The sequence below is a fragment of the Mustela putorius genome, unplaced genomic scaffold (assembly GCF_011764305.1).
Source record: "Mustela putorius furo isolate JIRA1106 unplaced genomic scaffold, ASM1176430v1.1 tig00003949_pilon_pilon_pilon, whole genome shotgun sequence".
Classification (NCBI taxonomy): Eukaryota; Metazoa; Chordata; class Mammalia; order Carnivora; family Mustelidae; genus Mustela; species Mustela putorius.
In genome coordinates this window covers 265,122-280,301 of record NW_025422093.1, presented here as the reverse complement: position 1 = coordinate 280,301, position 15,180 = coordinate 265,122, and the positions used below count along the sequence as shown (strand labels likewise).

The 15,180-nt window shown below is 36.8% G+C and overlaps 1 protein-coding gene across 2 annotated transcripts in view; it reads right to left on the bottom strand.

Annotated features, from left to right (window-relative positions):
• CTNNA3 (catenin alpha 3) overlaps nt 1–12,876 on the bottom strand; it is a 1,821,555-nt gene extending 1,808,679 nt beyond the window's left edge. For both annotated transcript variants that reach the window (XM_045069885.1, XM_045069887.1), the window contains exon 1: nt 12,701–12,876. The gene's annotated coding sequence lies outside the window, so the exon portion shown is untranslated. The remainder of the gene's footprint in view (nt 1–12,700) is intronic.
• Nucleotides 12,877–15,180: the final 2,304 nt, after the last annotated feature.

Sequence of the window (15,180 nt, the reverse complement as noted above, 5' to 3'; positions counted from 1 at the left end):
CATTTCTCTATTATTCTTTTCCTTATTAATTTTTAAATAATTCTTTATAAAATCCAGAGCGCCTGGGTGGCTCAGTCAGTTAAGCATCTGTCTTCAATTCAGGGCATGATTCCAGGGTCCTGAGATTGAGCCCTGCAACAGGCTCCCTGCTCAGTGGGTAGTCTGCTTCTCCCTCCCCCTCTCCCTCTGCCTGTTCCTGCTCTCTTACGCTCATCCTCTCTCTCAAATAAATACATGAAATCTTAAAAAATAATTATTTCTAAAAACATTATACTAAGTCATTTTTGTTTAATGGTCTATGAGTTGCTATTTCCATAATAATACTACATAACGAAACACCTAAAACTCAGTGGCACAAAAGGTTTATTCTCTCTTGTGCATTTTTAGGTGGTTAGGTTGGCTAATCCAAGATGGGCCTGGCTGGGCTTACTCCAAGATACAGTTTTGGAATCTAAATCTGTTGTACATGTTTCTCATCCTTCTTAGACAAGTGAGCTACCAGGAGCATGTTCTTCCCATGGCAACAACAAAAATACAAGAAGGTCAAGTGGAAAAGTACAAACTAAAACTACTTCCCATTTGTCCGACTGAAAGGGTAACTCTCTTATCCCTCAAATTGTTCAAGAACTCCAGGGCCCTCTTGACCCCCATGCCTCAGAGACAGAAAATTAGAGAATATGATTCTCAAGTGGGCCCTGTTGAAGGCTGCCAGTGTTCTGCTCCCAGCACACAGTTTACTGATGAAAACTGATCCCCCGAAGTCCAGTGTGACCTTTTTGCCTGCTGCACTCTTGCTTTTGCTGCTACAATTACCGACATTGTCCCCCAGTGGTTCTTCAAGAAAGAACAAGCTTGCTCCCTCAGAGGTATGGCGTGACATCCACACTTACAGCCTCAGTTCACTAAACATGGTCGTTCCGTCAGGAGGGCCTTCTGCCTCCTTCTGCCTCCAATCACTCACAAGCCCAAACAGCTTCTCCCACCAGGTAACGCAGGCCATAAAAAGGATTCTAGCTTAAGGTCTCTGATGTTCTTTCTTATTAGGTTCTTTCTTATCCAGGACCAGTTCAATGCATTAAAAAGTTTCTAGTATAAACACATTGTAAAAGAAAGAAGTCCAGGTCTTCATTCTTTTCCTCTCTGAAGGCCCCCAGACTCTACAAGTTTCTTCCACTCCTCCCAGTCTTGACCAGCCTTTCAGGTGAAGGAAGACTGGAAAGGATAACCTTTATCAAATCAGAAAAAGACTCTCCTACACCAGTACCTGAGAAACCAAAGGATAAGTATCTCACAATGATTTAAAAACACTGGGGGGCACCTTATGGCTGCTATATAAAATACAAAATTTCCAGTTAACTTTGAATTTCAGAGAAATAATGAATAATTTTCCAGCATAAGCATGCCCTATGCAACATTTGGGACATATTTATACTTTAAAAAACTATTGCTTGTTTATCTGAAATTCAAACCTCTGTATCTTGTATTTTGCTAAATCTGGCCAATCTTATTTTCTATATTTCATGAATGGGATAAATTGGGGGGAGGGACAACTAAAACTCCCTTGTACATAAACTTAAAGCAACCACAGAGCCAGGCCCTCATATCCTGACATCCTATCAGAGAACTAAGGCTGACAGAACCAACCAAAACACCAGTTCTCACCCCATTACTGCAAAGAAAGGAGCCGCTTTTTAGATAACCAGGTGTGTTTCCTGGTCACCTCCCAGCAATACATTTCTAAATATACTCTGCTGGAAGATCTTTGTTCCCAGAAATGCAATATGGGATATAAGGAGAGAAAGGAAGAGTACATATATTGTGCCCTGAGATATGAGAGCCCAAAAGGAGGGCAACAGACACAAGAAAAACAATGGCAGAAGGGTATTCTAGAGATTAGGTTTTATGCATCTCTCTTAGAAAAATAAATCCAAATTGCTTTCAATTATTTAGGGTTAAATTCACCCCCCACTTGATCCATATTTGATCCAGTAAAGGATCAAATAATATGAATAAGAGAATAGCTGCCCCAGTGGGTATGTATCCTCTGTAATCCAGAAATATACTGAGATTTAAGAGAGAAGAGATTTAAAATTTAAGAAATTCTGTAATTCAAAGTTGATAGTGATTAAGCTCAAAGAGGATATACATAGCTCACTTATGATAAACACCACAAAATCTCATCTTTTAAAAACAAGCAGACAGAAAAAAATCCAAAATCAAAAGTCTATATAGCATAAGAGTAAGACAATATCTTAAAGATACCAAGGGAAATCATCCTCAACAGAAAATTTAGACTACATCTACACAGTGCTCTCAGTGAAATACCCTAACACACAAATTCTAGGACAGAAGTGACAGAGAGACCAAGTAAAATGAAAAAGAAAACTGAAGTGAGAGGTCAAAATCAAGAGACCTAGCAAAGATTTAAAAAAATTTAAAAATCAGCAAAACCAAAAAAAAAAATTAATTTAAAAGTCTCAACTGGAGAAACGACTCTTCTCCTTTATTGGCTGCCTCTCTATCAGCCAATTCCACATCCAAAGAGCAAAAGAACCAAGGAATAGAACTGCTCCCCTGGACTTAATTCTTATCAACAAAGAGAAATATGTGAGTGAAGTGAAAGCGACAGGAACCTTGGGGAAAACTGAACAGATCACCTTAGAGTTCGCAGCAGTCAAGGAAGAAAACACAAGGCAAAGTAAGACAAGTATCTTAGATTATTGAGCAGTTCAGAGAAAATATAAGCATGTTCCAGAGCCAGAGATTCTAAAATGAAAGGTAGGTCAAAAAATAAAGACCACTACAACAATCCCATGAGGAAAATATGGGAAAGAACATCCGCAAATATGACTCAAGGTGGTGTACAAGGAGCTTTCTAAAGAGCTGAGATCTTCAAAGGACATACAAAAGAAGGAAGAAGGGAATGGGAAGAATGAACACATCAGGGCAGTATTGGCTTTTACTGACTAAACCTAAGATAAGCAAAGCCTTATGAAAAACACTCAAAACAATGTAAAAACTTAAGGTTGCGTTTGAGAAAGAAGGACAAGAAATGTACAACTGCTGGCCCCACTCTCAGGCGGAGTTCATGATACTGACAAACAACAGAGAGGAAGGAAGATTACAATATTTTGCCTTTGCTTTCAACCTGTCTGCCATGGAGAATGCTCTTTACAACAAAAAGACTGTGCCAAGAGTCTTGAGAATAAATTAATGAACAAAAGACAATGAAAGAATATTTAACTGTTTAGATCAATGTCCATTTCCAGGTGTAGTCTATTGCAACAGGGTTTCTCACTCTCAGCACTACTGATACTTTAGGCTGGATAATTCTTTGTTGTGGGGGCTGTCATGTGAGTTGTAGGATGTTTAGCAGCATCCCTGGCCTCTACCCACAAAACACCAATAGCACCAGCCTCCCAGTTGTGAGAATCAAAAATGTCTCCAGACATTGCCAAATGTCCCCTGGGGAGCAAAAGTACCCTGGGTTGAGAACTACTATATTACAGAGTAGTGAAAAATTTGTACATATCATCACAGAATTATTGTTTGTATCTTTGAGTAATCACGGCATTGAGAACTGATGGATGTTGCCCCATATATTGGAAAGGTAGGCTCTAAAAATTAAAACCTGTAAATTTGATGTTGGTCCCCAAGAAATTTTAACACAGTATCAAAATTTTATTAATTAGAAGATGACAATGATCTAATGATATCTTGGTATCGTTTCATTAAGAGCTACTCATACCAATGAGGTTTAATTTTCTTCTCTTTTTTTATATCATTGCTTAAAAAGGTGTATTAGTTTCATTAAAACTTTTTAAAATCTCTTAGGAAATCTTTCACAAGAAAAATATAAGCTGTCTCATACACTGCTGGTCTCAGTGTGTATTGGTAAAATCTCTATTGAAGGCATTCTGCCAATATGTGTAAAATTTTATATTTGTCTAAAAGACAAAGCAATGCCACTTTTAGGAATCTGAACACATGTATGTGAAGATGCATGTCAAGGATTGCAGTGTTGTTTGTGTTAATCAAAATGTTAAAACAACCTAAATGTGCATCAGTTAGGGACTTGTTAAATAAATTGTCATATATTCTTACATTGGTATGACTTTAACTGTGACCAAAAGGGTCAGGAAAAGCCTTAGGAGATATACAAAATCCAAATGGATGTCATTTGCCTAGCAGTGGAAAGATACTAAAAAGATTTAACCACCAGCATGGCTCAGGCTCCAACCAGAGTTTAGCCTGGAGAGGAGTCTTAGAAGGCCCCTTTTGTGCCAAATGCTTACCCTTTAATTGATGGGTCTAAGAAAGGTACCAGGCAAGAGGCCAAGTAGAGGAAGACTACTAGTAGTGAGGAGAAGGGATACAAAAGTATTTCATATTTTAACAATTTGTATGGCTTTATTTACTGAGTTATATGAGTCCTCACCAATACACAGCAACATTAAAATATTCCAGTATAGTGTGGGGCAATAAATTGGTTAAATTCAACCAAGCAGCAGTTATAATAAAGAGTGAAATAAATGTATGTGTCCTGATACAGAATGATACATTAATTTTTTTTTAATTTGTACCTGAAACTGGTAGCAGTTTTTGGGGTCAGGACAGGAGGAAAATTTATTTTCATCGTACAACCCTTTGTGGCAGATGTAATAGGTGTGCAAACAACCCTTCCAGCTCTGGCCCAGCTTCACGCCTCTAGATTTCAAAAACTAAATACAGCTTGGGTGAGATTATAAAAGGTTGCAGGCATCAGATAACTTCTGGGAAAACTGTGAGGGGAGCTTCTAGTGTCCAGCCCAAGAATCCAGAATGAGGGAAGCTAACACATCTCCAGGACTGTCTCTCAGATACAGCTGGACATTTTCCCGCCACATCGTCTTTGGCTGTTTCCCGGAGTCTCCTGGAGTCTATGAAAAATCTAATGTCATTTATGAAACTCTGTAGACTGGTGGTTGCAATAAAGAACTGTAGCCAAAGCACCCTTTGTTAAAATTAAAAATTAAAATAGATGTGCAAATATAACTTATTCAGTTTAAAAGTTCATTTTTATAAAACAACGACAACAACAAATTTTAAGCATGCAAGCTGGACAGTGGTACAATTCTGACCTGAACACATCTGGCCAAAGAACCAAATCCAATATAGCCAGCCTAGAGATCTGGGTCTTAAAAGCCCATCTGCATGTAGCTGTGTCCCAACCACCAGATAAAATATTATACAAAAACTCATCTAGAAATTAACATTATGTGATCATATCTAGGAAAATCCTAATGGGGCAGAAAAGAGGCAAAGAAGGATTAATCCTTCCAGGTATTAAAACATGTCATAAAATGAAGTTATTTAGAAAGTAGGGATTGGAGGGCACCTGCATGGCTCAGTTAGTTAAGGGTCTGCCTTTGGCTCAAGTCACATGGTCCCAGGAATCTGGGATAGAGTCCTGCATTGGCTCTCTGCTCAGCGGGGTGTCGGCTTTTCCCTCTCCCTCTGACCCTCCCAGTCATGCGCTCACACACACTCGCTCACTCTTTCTCTCTCAAATAAATAAAATCTTTAAAAAAAAAGTATGGATTGGATTAAAAATGAGAATGTGCTAGGGTGAGTGCTGTGAATTGTGTAAGACTGATGTATCACAGGCCTGCACCCCTGAAACAAAAAATACATTATATGTTAATAAAAATAAATAAATGAGTAAACAAATAAATAAAAATTAGATACAAATATTACTGCAACAGAAGAGAGAGTTGGGAAACAGACTAAATATAAATTTAGCTTATGATAAAGATGACATTTTAAATCGGCAGGAAAAAGAGTTATTCATATAAATCATACTGGCTCAAATGAATAAACATTTGGATGAAAAATTAACATAAAACTGACTCCCAGGGGCGCCTGGGTGGCTCAGTGGGTTAAAGCCTCTGCCTTCAGCTCAGGTCACGATCCCAGGGTCCTGGGATCAAGCCCCGCATCAGGCTCTCTGCTCAGCAGGGAGCCTGCTTCCCCCTCTCTCTCTGCCTGCCTCTCTGCCTCCTTGTGATCTCTGTCTGTCAAATAAATAAATAAATCTTTAAAAAAAAAAAAACTGACTCCCAGACTCACTCCTTTGCTCAAAATCAACTCCAGATGTAGCAAAGACTAAAATTCTGAAAGTATAAGTGAAATTATCTATAACACATTTTTGCATACTATTTGAAGCAAAAAGTCATTTAAAGGAAATACAAAACCCAGAAGTCATAAAAAAGAAGTTTAAAATTTTGAGTACAAAAATATTTTATTTTCTGCATTATTTAAAAATAAAACATAGAAGTCAAAAACTAAACAACAAATTGGGGGGAAATACTTACAACATAGTAAAAAGACAAAAAATTAATGTGTTTAATTTACCATGGAGAAAGAAAAAGAAAAAATGGACAAAGAATATAAAAAGGCAATTTATATAAAAAGAAATTTTAAAATGGGCTAAATAATTATTTAAAAATTGCTCAACCTTCCTCATAACTAGTTAAATGCAAATCCAAAGAACAAGGTATATCACTTTTACCTATCAGACTGTCAAAAGTGAAATTTTTGAAGGAGTATCATCAGCACTGGTTAGCATTGGGCACATAAGCTCTCAGCATACAGCTAGTGGGGATGTAAACTGATACAAATTTCTTGAAGAGATATATGAAAATAGCTGTCAAATTTTATATTCTGCATACTCTTAACCCTCTGATTTTTCCAATTAAAGATAATACTTAAATTTTAAAGTGAGCATTTCCAAACTTGTGCACCCACTCTAGAAAGCAGTATCGAGGTTCCTCAAAAAGTTAAATATAGAACTACCCTACCCCAGGATTTGTACTACTAGGTATTTACCCAAAGGATACAAAAATACAGATTCAAAGGGGTACACGCACCCCGATGTTTATAGCAGCATTATCAGCAGTAGCCAAACTATGGAAAGAGCCCAAGTGCCCATCGACTGATGAATGGATAAAGAAGAAGTGGTATGTGTATACATACACACACACACAATATTAATCAGTCATCAAAAAGAATGGTATCTTGCCATGTGCAACAACATGTATTACGCTAAGTGAAATGTATTACGCTAAGTGAAATAGGTCAGTCAGAAAAAGACAAACGCCATATGATTTCATTCATATGTGGAATTTAAGAAACAAAACAAATGAACATATGGGAAGGTGTAAAAAAGAGACAGAGAGGAAGCAAACCATAAGAGACTCCTAACAGCAGAGAACAAAGTGAGGGTGGATGGAGGGAAGTGGGCAGGGACAGGCTAGATGGGTAATGGGTATTAAAGAGGGTACTTGTTGGGTACATCTGCCTTCAGCTCAGGTCACCTGGGACCTGGGATCAAGCCCTACATTGGGCTCCCTGCAGGAAGCCTGCTTCTCCCTCTCCCCCTGCTGCTCCCCTACTTGTGCTCACTCTCTCTCTCTATCAAATAAGTAAATAATTTTTTTTTCAAAAAAGGAGGGCATGTGTTATAAGGTACTAGATATTGTATGTAAGTGATGAATCACTGAATTCTACTCCTGAAACTATTATACTTTATGTTAACTAACTAGAACTTAAATAAAAATTTTTAAATAAATAGTAAAGCATTTCTTTAGACCCAGTAATTCTACTTCCAAGAGATTATCCTAAATATACACTCATAAAAGTACATCAAGATATAAGAACAATGGGCGCCTGGTTGGCTCAGTGGGTTAAGCGGCTGCCTTCGGCTCAGGTCATGATCTCAGGGTCCTGGGATCGAGTCCTGCATCAGGCTCCCTGCTAAGCAGAGAACTTGCTTCCTCCCCTCTCTCTCTCTGCCTGCCTCTCTGCCTACTTGTGATCTCTCTCTGTCAAATAAATAAATAAAAATCTTTAAAAAAAAAAAAAGATATAAGAACAAGGATATTCCACACAACATAGCAACACGAAAAAACAAAAACTACTAAAAACAACATCTATCAATACACAATGGACTAAATGAATTATGCTACATCCATATAAAATACTATGAGGTTGAAAAGAATGAGACAGGTCTACATGAATTACTATGCATCTGTATTAACTAAATAGAACTGCCCTAAGTGGGGGGAAAGGGCAGGTCAATATGTACAACATTATGCCTTTTTATCTTGACCTAAATTGGGATTCTGTAAACCAGCAAGAAGAGCATAATGTATGGATATTGCATAGGCAACCAACAGTGCCCATCACAGGTTATTTGATTCTGAGAACTAGTATTCCTTTGTTTCCTCATGCTAGAGAAAAAAGAATTGCTGGGTCTAATCGAAAAGTGAATCAATCTTGCAAACCCCCATGGAAATATGACCTATGACCCCCAGCCCTAGAATAAGACGGACACTGATACCTCTCCTGGAGAATCACTGAGAAATTGGTTTTATTTCCTACTCTCCCTTCATCCCCAGCCACAAACAAACACACGTTAGAGGTCAGAGCCTTTATTGGATTCAGGAGTATCTATCCCTAGCACTAAGAATAATGTCTGCTACTCAAGTCATCTAAAATGAGTGAGTTAATTACTTCCAAAGCCAATATCAGAGAAGACTCCACATAGTACTTTCAGCAACCCTGCCTCAATCACTCTGAGGGTTCTCAGTGAACTAACCCAGGGCCACTTTGCATTAATACCAGAAACCTTATCAATTGAGACCTGGTAATTCATTTATCATCTATTTAATTGTACACCCCCATCCCAATTCTTTATGCCAAATGCATAGACTGAGGAGACAAATGTTGTACAGTGTAATTTAAGCAATGCTACTCAAAGCACAAGTCTGCAATGATATAAGGAGCTTGCAAGGATGTAAATGAATGACTATTTCCTTCATCTAAAAAGTCTTGCTACAAAGTCAAAGAGCATAGATTACTTACATTCCATTAGAAACTTCTCCTTTCATGGACCAGTAACAGACTGAGAACTGATGATCATATGTTGAATACAGCTAATGTAGAGCTGAAATGCTTGAGTTCCACTAAATGAGGAACTTTCCTTGCACTCAACATTGCCTTCTCCATCAAATCTATTTCCCCACTGATGGAGGGACCTGAAGCAGCCCAAGTATATTGGCTGGGAGAATGAAGACGGGAAAAAGAGGTCCAGGAGGGAGGAGGGGGTGCCAAATAAATTTGACCTAAATTACAATTTGGCACATAGGAATTCAAAACAATTTCTCAAACCATGGAAGCTAGTGATTAAATTGGTAGCAGATTAAATTGGCTGTGTCCCAGGCACCAATAACATTGTTAAAAACAGTAATTACATATGGGAAAATCATGTGCAATAGCTAATAGTCCTGTTCACTTTCAAAAATTCTGTAATCTCAAGTATCTGTCACTTTCCATTAGATCTGCAACTTGACTAAACTCAGGAGTTCTGCCCCACGGTACCATATCACTTAAAATCTAGTATCTGAACAAAAATCTGAAAATCACACTTTTTGAATCTCTAGACTAACATTTCCAAGAGCCAACGATCCATAAGCAAACACTATTTTCTAAGTCTTCATTACAAAGTACCTAAATTTCTCTCCAGGCAAGACTGAACTGCCAACTTCTCAAATCTTAATCCCTTCTATCCCAAAGCAAGAGTAACAACACACCAACAGAGGTTCATAGGAATTAGAGAAGGAAACTCACATCCTTCCATAGCTTTGGTCTTCCTCTAAATATCACAGAAAAAGAAAACTTCACAATTAAAAAAAAAAAAACTTTTAATACAGACAAAACATATTCTTTAAGAATTCACAACCCTATACCTCCCCTCCCCTCCCACCAAATAATCTCTCTACTCTCTCTAATTTGATTTCTCTGGACAGCCACTCCCTCCAAAAAATCAAATAGTTTTACTGACCTCCAATTCCTTAGCTTTTTGTCTTCAGTATAGTCTATTTCTACAACCATAACTCCCAAATTCAACAATAACAAATTAAAACTTCATCTCTTCCCTGACTCCAGCTCTAGAATGCCCTATTCCATTCTCATGTTTCCCTAAGTAGAAAAACCCAGTACTGAATTTCTGCTCTTGTATGTGCCCTCTATTAGTTTTTCTTTCACTGTGCTATCTATACATTTTCTCTAAATACTTCTAATTTCTCCAAACATTTATTATAACTGAAGTATTTATCCTTAATTCTATTTCTTTGTCACAGCTGGATCATAAAATTCATATAAATCAGAATCATGTATAGATGGTCCTTTAACAGAAGTCATTTATAAATTCTACTGTTCTAAAGTCCAAAACAACATGGTCAATAACAGTATCTGTTGGTTTCAGACAGAACTGAAGCATTTTCCTCACATGTAGCTTTGTTGATATCTGTAAAGTTGGTAAATTGAAATTCTGTAAACAGGGGATTCTGTCCTTCCAAACACTTAGTATATTGCAATCTACATACCTGATAACGATTTTACAGATCAGAGACATTCAATAAATTTATCATTTGGTAGACAAAGAATTTTACAATGACTTAAAAACAGTAAAAAACCATCTTCTTAAAAATCACAACCTTTGTATTCAACTCAAATGCCCTTTAATCTGAGTTCACATTTAAGAATATAGCTTGAAGAATCAGACCACTAAATACAGAGAACAAACTGATGGTTGCTGGGGCAGGTTGGGGGAAAATGGGCAAAAGGAGTAAGAGATATAGGCTTCCATTTATGAAATGAGTAAGTCATGGAATAAAAGGCACAGCACAGGGAATATAATAGATGATATAATAGCATGGTATTTTGACAACTAGACTTGTGGTGAGCGTAACATAACATATAGAAATGTTGAATCACTATGTTGTACGCCCAAAACTCATGTAACATTGTGTGTCAACTATACTTAAATAAAATTTTAAAAAAATCAAATACAGCTTAAAGAAATGATCTTTAAAATAAATACACACACATGGGGTGCCTGGGTGGCTCAGTGGGTTAAAGCCTCTGCCTTCGGCTCAGGTCATGATCCCCGGGTCCTGGGATCGAGCCCCACATCGGGCTCTCTGCTCAGCAGGGAGCCTGCTTCCTCCTCTCTCACTGCCTGCCTCTCTGCCTACTTGTGATCTCTGTCTGTCAAATAAATAAATAAAAATCTAAAAATAAATAAATAAAAATTTAAAAAATAAAATAAAATAAATACACACACAAAGATATTTACCATAGCACTTGGGTATTCAATGATAACTAAAAAATTATATCCATTAACTTGGAAAAATGTTACACAGCAATTTAAAATAACATCTATATAAAATAGGGAATATACATGGAAAATGTTTTGGTATAATATTAAATACAAAAGCAAGGTCCCAAATTTTATCTACAGTACTACTGCAATTCATTTTAAAGCCATGTAGAGAAAAAAGACTAAAAGGAAATACATCAATGAGATTACAGGCAATTTTTTTTCTGTACTTTCAAAATTCCTATAATTCCTAGAGTTCCTCCAATTTTCCACGCTCATATTATTTTTATGATGAAAAGAAAATAAGTTTTCCTATAAAATCCCAAAATTTTACTCAAAAAAGAAGGAAGATACAGACTATCTGTTGGAGGGTAACAAAAAAGCTATGTCTATACGGTCTGTATTTTGGGTGTATCCATTTAATAAATTTGCTACTACTGAGCATTTGCTAATACTTTGCTAATTACCTTTGCTAATACTGAGGTCATTTTTTATAGTGGATACTGAAATTTTAATAGCACATCCAAATATGCCATTCAAATTTAACTGTTAATAATCCACATCCCCAAATCATAACTATTCTCATAGGTTAAGCTTTCGTTCTGTCTAAATAATGAAACAAACCCAGAAGCCGAGCTAATCTGAAATCTTATTTTTCATACTTGTATGTTCTGAGCACATCACTGGATTTCATGTATCTTCAAAGACACTGTAACAGGCTTTCTTAGTGTCGTATAACCGTGACTCAAAACCTGCACAATCAATGACTTTCCTGATGCCTAAACAATCTCTTCTGGTTTCTATTTGAACTTATTCCTTCTAGTTCTATCCTCAGCACAACTGAAAGCAACTATCCAACCACTAAGACTCCATCAAACAGTGACCTTTTCTTTACATTATTGATGATTACATCCTACACAATGTGATTTTTATTTGATTATAAATGGTGGTGAAACAGTTCTGAGAGAACTCAACCTCTTAATGCTACTGCCCATTATAAAACAAGTACATGAGACAAATATTAAATTCAGGAATTACTGTTTTGCCACGGTCTCATTTGAAAAATCTTCCATTTACTGTGAACAAGCTTCCGGTTGAAAGTAAAAATCCCTTCAAAGATTTTCTATCTTTGCTTCCTACTGCCCCAGCCCCATGCCAAAGCACAAGCATCCAGGCCATATCTTATCTTTTCCTGCACAGTACTGCAATCGGCTTTTTATAGCCAGAAACTCTCTGAATGCAAAGCACGACCTTGGCTACTAGCTTCCCCTGGCACTAGTTTGAAAGTTATTTATAACTTTAAAATTAGCCTGAAAGCCTACATTTCTCATCATAACTACTCAAAACATTCCCATTTTATATAACAATGTAATGTACTTTAATCAGAAGGAAACCCCACATTTTAAGCCTACAATATATAACTAAGGCAGAGCAATTCAACGAAGAAACAAGAACGTACTGAAGTCCAGCTCTTCTCTTTACGAACTTGACTCTTACCTTTCTGTTGCTTTCTATAAAGTAAATGTTTAAAAAAAAAAAAAATCGGCTCTTGTAGGGAATTTTCCAAAAAAGAGTTTTGGGGGGGTGGATAAAAAGAAGAAGACGGCTTCTTAGTCAGAGTTACAGAGTACCAAATTAAGAGGCAGTGGCAGTGGGGCAGTCACTTTAGCTGAGCGTCATTCACCCAGGATAAGAAAGAAAGGGGAGGTTACAAACCAGGGTGGGTGGTATCTAATCCTGAACTGCTAGTCACTGACCTCACTGACAACTTGTTACTGAAAATACTTCGTTGAAAAAGGCCAGACACATACTTTGCCTAGAGATCTACAAACATAGCTGTCAGGAAGCTCTGAATAAGTTAGATTTGCATTTCTCTAGTCCCTTTCCAAAATAAGGACCTCTTTACATCTAATTAAAGCTGATGGCTAGAATTATGGAGAGTGAAAAAAAAATGATAAAGCAGGAATAACGGGAGTCCAGGAAATCCACACATCAAAAGATCAATTATGTAAAATTCAGTGTCTTCAATACCATAGGATGATGTGTCACATCTGAGATAGTGGTTTTCTTCTGAAATCTTGCCTGTTGCAAGATACACCTGCCCCAGGTATCACACTAAAACCACATAATTATTAGTAAGGTGTGTACAGTGAAGATTTACCAAATGCTCCATAGGTGAAACCATTGTTAAAGTTACCAAAAAAGTCTTCTCCAACAAAATTTCTTATTTCTGTGGCTATTCTTTTTATAGTTCCTCTTCCCTTTTTTTTATATCCTTTTCCTCAAACCCTATCATTCACCAGAACAAATCTCACTTATGCTTTATCATTTCATCAGTTCCTTGACTCCTCACCTGAACTTACACATTTCCTTCACATTACCACTTCTGCAACTTTCTTCCAACAGCTTCTAAAACAACAGGTGGTAACTGTCCCTTAAAAAAGAACTACTCCATTGTATGTTAACTATACTGGAATTGAAACTTTTCTAATTATATACTTAATAAATAAATAAAAGAACTACTCATTTGAGTTTAAGCATTCTTATTCTTAAAAAGCTGAATTCAAAATAAAAAGAAATTAAAAATAAAAAAATAAAAATAAAAAGGAAGCATTTGTGTATTAGCTCCACAGGCACTCTTAGAACAAGTATTAGGGAAACGACAGAAAAGGCTGGGTCTGGGGACTGTCAGAGAGAATCAACAATGAAAGGGGCTTAATTTTATATGATTCCTAGAAAAATTTGCAAATAACTGTATTTTTATGTAGCTTCCTTTAAATTGTACGTAATTGGCATTACATTTATCTAAAGATTCTTAGTTGCTAACATACTGTCCTCCCAAATTTTTTTTTTTAAAGCAGCTTTTTTCCCCCTGGAGAATCTAGGAATAGCCTCTTTTCACACTGAAAACAAAGAGTAAGTTTTATGTCTCCCAATCCATCTTTTCTTGAATAAAGAATTCACTTGACACTTGCAAAATAGAAGTTTTTGTTTTAGAGCTTTAATAATGAATGTTTTCCAAACCCAGACTGTTGAACTGAACCCAAGATAAAATATCCACATTCTATTATAAGTCACTCTGCCCCCACTGTAAAACCACAAATAAGTTACTTACCTGCTCTGAACTTCTCTTTTCCATCTGCAAAATGAAAATGAAAACCCCTATTCTTTCTGTATTCAGGGGATAGGTGAATTAAATGGATAAAATCTGAAGTGTTTCAAATTATATTAAACTTCTCATAGATAAAATACAGATGCAATTACAGTATCTGGTGTTATCAAAACAATTAAATATCTGAAATGTAATTCTAAAGAGCCCTATTTTGTTTTGTTTTGTTTTGTTTTAATTGCCTCATAAAAATGTAACCTCCCAGTTTTTTTTTTCTCAGTTGAAGTATTTCCCACTCTGGCCACAAGAGGTCCTTGTCCTAGCAATTCAAATCGTGTCAGATTTGATAGGCAGAGGCCCCACAATCCCTATATTTATATCAGTTGGCTGAGAAAAAATACAGATCACCTATGTCAAGTTTCCATAGCTAACTATAGGACAGCAGACAAAACCGGAGAAAACCGGCTTTCTCTGGGTGATCACTGAAGCATGCTGAACACTAAATAGTTCCTGTAAACTACACAGCTACTGCGTTTTGCATCCTGGCCCCCTTCCAGGTTTTCACAGTAATTCCTTCTTGTAACCTTGCCCAGTCTTGTTCAGTATTTATTCTCCTTCCCTATTTACTTGTTTCCTTTCTTTATACTTTTCAAAGTTTAAAATTTTGGCTCACATTCCTCTTGCAAGCAAACAAAGGTTAAGGGTAAAGGAGCTGGAAAAAAAAAAAAAAAGGACAAAAGAGACAGAATAAATCACGGCAGTTGTAGCAATCATCCTGAGGTAATCAAAAGTGTGTCTCTGGCCCCAGACAAAGTCACTCAACTACATATACCCAGAAGCTCCTTGATGTGGAGCCCTATGTTAGGAG